A 6,059-nucleotide genomic window follows, 5' to 3' on the forward strand; every position below is an offset into this window, starting at 1 on the left:
TTCCATGGGGCTCCATCCTCAGCCCTGTGCTCTTCTTCATTAAGGGCTAAGTAAGCTTACCAGTGATACTAAGTTGGGAGGAGCTCCTGATTCCCTGGAAGGTAGAGGGCTCTGAAGAGAGACCTCAATAAATTAGAGATGGGCAATCACCAAACATACGAAGTTCAACAAGGGCAAACGCCAGATTCTGCACAGGGGATGGGGCAGCCCTGGGTGTATGGACAGACTGGGGAATGAGGGGCTGGAGAGCAGTGCTGTGGAAAGGGACCTGGGGGTCCTGGTTGATGGCAAGTTGAACATGAGTCAGCAGTGCCCTGGCAGCCAGGAGGGCCAACCCTGTCCTGGGGTGCATCAGGCACAGCATCACCAGCCAGGCAAGGGAGGGGATTGTCCCACTGCTCTGCACTTGGGCAGCCTCACCTTGAGTCCTGGGGACAGTTTTGGGTGCCACAATATAAGAAAGACATGGAGCTATTAGATCGTCCAGTGGAGGGCAGTGATGATGGTGAAGGGCCTGAACGGAAAGTCCTATGAGCAGCAGCTGAGGTGGTCCCTTGGTCTGTTCAGCCTGGAGGAGACTGAGGGGAGACCTCATTGTGGTCTTCAGCATCCTCACGAGGGGAAGAGGAGGGGCAGGCACTGATCTCTCTGGTGACCAGTGACAGGACCAGGGGAAACAGCATGAAGCTGAGGCAGGGGAGGTTTAGGTTGGATATCAGGAAAAGGTTCTTCACCCGGAGGGTGGTTGGGCACTGGAACAGGCTCCCCAGGGAAGTGGTCACAGCATCAAGCATGACCGAGTTCAAGAAGTATTTGGACAATGCTCTGAGGCACATGGTGTGACTCCTGGGGTGTCCTGTGCAGGGCCAGGAGTTCGACTTTGATGATTCCTGTGGGTCCCTTCCAACTCAGGTTGTTCTGTGATGTATTTTACATTCTGTTAGTTATCAGGGCAGATCAATCCTATGCAGCAGCCTGAGGATGTTTCACAGTTGCTGAGTTGCTGGATCTTAGCCGTAGAGGCAGTGACCAATGATGGTTTTGCCGATTATTAAGATTTCAGAGGTGTGTTAGGGACTTGTCATGCCTGGGCTCAATTTTTTAAGAATTGTTTTCTTGTGTGGGATCTTTGGATCAAACCAGTAAGGTATCTTTAGGTAGTCTGTGGTGTCCTCCATATGAAACCAAGACTTCTAAAACCTCAGACTAAGTCTCTGTATACATCTCTATACTTTCCTGTCTTTAAACCTGAACTGTTGCTTTGAATTCTGCTCATAGAGGATGGAAAAAAAAATCCGTAGCTATACCTTGATACTGGCTTGCTGCAGAGCAGCTTGTTTTCATTGTTGTCATTCAGGATGAAAATGAGTTACAAACCACTAAATTTTTTGACAGTTGGTTTATATCAGTTTCTTATCCTATTTCTCCACTTGGAACCAGCACACTGAGGTGGGATGTTGAGTGTGCTGTCTAACAGCAGATCTGTCTCACAGCAGATCTGTCTTACAGCTCTGTGATTGCTGACAGTTGTATTGGCTTCAGGCAAAGGCCTAACTGTGAATAGCAATTCAGTTCAAATATGGAGATTTCTTACTATAATGCTTTCTGTAACACCTAGTACCTAAGGGTTCAGTAAGATGTTTGTACACTACGTTTAAAGAATTGTTGAAGAAGACATGAGGGAGTTTTTATTTCTGTTTTCAGTTCTATTTTTTTAAGTACCCACACAGGAGTGTATAGTACTCAAATATAAATGACATGAGAAATCTCTTATTAAACTGTGTGACTCAGGCAAAACTATTTTTATGTTTTTCACTTGCTGGACATTTTTATCTTGCTAACTATTATTTTTAATGTCATTGGTGATTTTATATATGCTTACAAAAAAAAAAAGTCTTAAACACTGTAGTTCCTGAGCAAGAGTTAACCAATTCTATTCAGCATTTAAATGTTCTCACCTGTTTTATAGCTACAATAATGCTGCCTTTAAGCTGAAAGTATTAGATCATTGCTACCAATTATGCTAAAGCCTATTTTAACCTCTGTCTCTGAAAGACATAAAAATGTTTGATAGCTAGAAACAGCCTTATCTAAGACCACAGTAGACAAAATAGATTAATGGTGTGGCATTTAATTACACTGTGCTTTAAATGCTCTTCCTGTGAAACAGCCAAGGTGTATATGTGCACTTAGTTTGGAGAAGAATATTTCACATTACCCTAGGAAATGCAAAATAAAGTAGGTCTGATGGGCTGCTATGAGTATCTCCTGAAGTGATAGTGTCCCATCAAAGCCAGTGCTGACCTGTACCATCATTTGTTGGTATTATGCAAAGAGCAGTGCTGAAATTGCCTCTTACACATCTTTGTTTTAATTCAATTTGCAGCACTTACGACTGCAGGAGTATGTTACAGTACTGGCAGAAAATATACAAGTTTCTATGGGAAGCACTAAGATTTTTTTCAAGCATTTCCCATCACCTGGCAGGAATTACTGTACAGGTAGAGCTGTACAAATGTGAAGGTCCTGTGTATGAGTATTTTGGTCTCCATCGTTTTAACTAAAAGTAATGTTTAGTTGGCAGGGAATATAAGTTAAAAACCGTCATCAGGTAATTTTATGATAGCTTTAAGAAAAGGAGAATTGCTCACATCCCGATTTCAGAAAAAGGCATGAAACTTATCTGAATTGCAGACTTTGCTTTAGGAACTCCTATCTTAGGACCTTGCACACGTTCCCTGTGTTGATCAGCATTCCTCCAATGGGTCCTTTTGCATCTCTTCCTTTCTCCCCATTTCTCTCCTAGCTTGATTTTGTGTGGAAAAAGAGTGGGTGGAAAAATTTTAGTCCATTTCACATTTTGGAAGGCTTCAGTAGGGTACACAAGAGTCTGTAATATTTCAGGCAGTGGGGCTGAACGTGTGCCTTGGGTGCCCTTTTGTGCTACGGCTTCAAGTGTGAAAACACGGAGAAGCATCTCTCCCTACTCAGTTTCTCCTTTTAAGCTGTGGCAGCAACTTTAAAGCGGTCCCTGAACCAGATTAGAGATGTCTGCCTTCTCTGCTGCTAAGCTCATGCTGTGCCTAGTTGGATGATAAATTAGTTTTAAGCATCCCTGAGGTGCTACTGGCACGTGGCACTGCAGAGCAACGAGCTGTGCCTGTGCTGGTGGAGGAACCAGGCTTTCTCCCTGGTGAAACGCTGGGCCCAGCTCCTGCAGCCGGAACGGATTCACAGGCAGAGCAGATTTTTAGAGCCTCGAGATACAAATGGGACTATGACCTGTACCTTGGGGTAGTGTCACATTCATTATCTCAGAGTACTTTAGGGCTACTGCTGCTTCAGCAAGTGGAGGGAGATAGGGATTTTGACAGTGGGCCATCTGCGCAGTGTACTCAAAAGGCAGAGTTTAAACAATTTTGCTAAATAAAGGCTTTTATTTGAATTGTCTTGATGCAGTTGTGTTCTCCCTTTTCTGCTGTAGGGATGCCCTTCAGCAGGGAACAGGCTGGCTTGAGCTGTTCTGCCTCTACGAGGCAGGACACAGCCTATGTGTTCAATTCCATTTGCTACCAGCTAAAAGAGTTCAGGAACCTCTTGTTTTGCAGTAGCAGTCAAAGTCTGTTTTACAAAGGGTTTGTACTGTACAGGTCTTAGTTTTAATGCCAGTTGGAGGCCCAAGGAGATGGTACCAAATGCTTGCTCTCGGTGCACACATTATAACATAAGTAAGGGATTGTGGGCAGTGTGGGTGTCCAAGGTTTTTTGGATGCAGTTTCAGGAAACAGCTTGAGAATGGCAAATGAACTGTTAAAATAATAATAAAAAGGTCTAAACAAAGCCCTAAACTCCAAAGTAAAGCAATGTGACCAAACAGCAGGATTTGAGGAGTTTCTTCAACAACTAGCCTCCAGAAAATTTGAAAATTTGTCCCATCGAACTCAAAAAAGGAGACCAATCATGTGGGAGAGACAAGTGCTAAAATAGTATTTAGTGGCCAAATGCCTAGAGTTTTATGGAAGAAGACTGGTTTTGTACTGAACAGCCAGTGTTATTGCCTCTGCCCTATCAGCAGGGATCAACTGATGAAAGAGGGAAGATAAACATCTTCTGGGAATGCTTAATTTCATAATACTTGCTTTCACTGCTGGGGATGCATCTGCCACAGGCTTGCTTTCTTTCCTTAGTGATGAAGTTGAGGTATTACCTATAAAGAGTGAAGTGTCAGAATACATGTTAGTACAAACTGCTGAGGCACAGAGCAGTGTGCTGCTGGATTTTAAGTGTATGTTCATGTGTGAAATGTTTGTGATGGTTGCAGGCATGCAGTTCCTAACCAAGGGAAGACTGAAGCAATGGGTTTTGGATGAGGATTTTAAGAAAGCTTGCAGCTTTTTGTGGAATGGAGAGTGTTCTTTCTCATTGGCTTAGTGATTCAATTCATTGTTTGGATATATTATGGGTATGAGGAATGCTTGGGGCACTGCATGGAAAGTACTTGAGGAAGGGAATAACAGAAATGGGGCGCAATTTGAGTAGCATAGGTTGTAGTTTTCAGCCTGGGAGTGTGGCTTCACACTCCTAGAAGCCAGGAGGTCACTCATCAGAATGATGGAGGCAGAAGGATCTAGGTGTGCTAAGTGAGCACATGAAGCACTGGGGAAATAGCTCTGGAACCAGGCCATGTGGCTGTAACATGGCTCCAGATGGGTGTTTCCAGCAGGGAGAGGAGTGGTTTTACTACTCTGTGTAGTACCTGCAGATTCTTACCTGGTCTGCTTCCCTATGCTTTCAGAAGCTGGATTCAACCTACAGACGCAAGGAGCCCTGGAAATGAGAAGCATGGAATATGAATTCTGTCTTCTGAAAAACTGAGAAAGTGAGAAATGGGGAGAAAAACTGAAGGTCAGCAAAAGAACGGGTGGGCCATATGTACTTTTAAGATGCCCATATGTACTTTCAAGACGGCTACTGGGACCTGAATAGGTGCACACAAGATTTACCTCCTCTCTGAGTTGCAAAGGTGCTTTGTGCCAGCCCAAAACACGCAGTTGGCTCTGTCTTAGACATCGTGCCTGCATCTGTGCCTTGCACGCTCACAGAAAATGTGCTAGCAAGAGGTTTCAAAGGACTTCTGAAACGTCTCACACAAGGTTAGTAGGAAAAAATTAAGCTGCAGTGAGAGGAGAATAAAGGAATGACATGAATTTAAAATTAACTAGAAAACAGAAGGTAAAATAGAGGATTAAATGATCACGTCTCATCACAAACAACTCACAGTGGGTGACCTCCCTGTACATTTGTGATTTGGGAAGGAACTGACTGAGAAGCAAGATGAGAAAATTTGCGAATCACGTTTACAACCGGAGGGAAACCCAAAGAGATGTGTTTGCTGCCATGTAGCCCATTCATTTAGCTCATTTCAAGTCCTTCTGCCAGTCAGCATCAAGATGTCCAAAGTGACTCTATTTGGTTTGCATGGCATGGGTTTGGTCACAGGGGTCTACACGGATGGATTCTGTGAGAAGCTGCCAGAAGCTTTGCCCATGTCCAGCAGAGCCAATGCCAGCCAGCTCCAGGACAGACCCTCCACTGGCCAAGGCTGGGCCCAGCAGTGACATTGGTAGCACCTCTGGGATAGCAGAGTTAAGAAGAGGGAGGAAAAAAATCTGTGCCGTTGTAGATGGAGTGATAATATATGAGAGTCACCAAGGTCAGTGGAGAAGGAGGAGCAGGAGGTGCCACAAGCGCCGGAGCTGAGATTCCCCTGCAGCCCCTGGTGCAGACCACGGGGAGGCAGCTGTGCCCCTGCAGCCCATGGGTGTCCTTGGGGAAGCAAAGATCCACCTGCAGCATGTGGAAGAGCCCACACAAGAGCAGAGGGATGCCCAAAGGAGGCTGTGATCCTGTGGGAAGTCCATTCTGGAGCACGGTTCTGGCAAGACCTGTGGTCCTGTGCAGAGAAAAGCCCACTCTGGAGCAGGTTTGCTGGCAGGATTTGTTGTACTGTGGGGACCCACACTGGAGCAGTTCTTGAAGGACTGCAGCCCATGGGAAAA

This window comes from Corvus hawaiiensis, chromosome 2 (genome assembly GCF_020740725.1).
Source record: "Corvus hawaiiensis isolate bCorHaw1 chromosome 2, bCorHaw1.pri.cur, whole genome shotgun sequence".
NCBI lineage: Eukaryota > Metazoa > Chordata > Aves > Passeriformes > Corvidae > Corvus > Corvus hawaiiensis.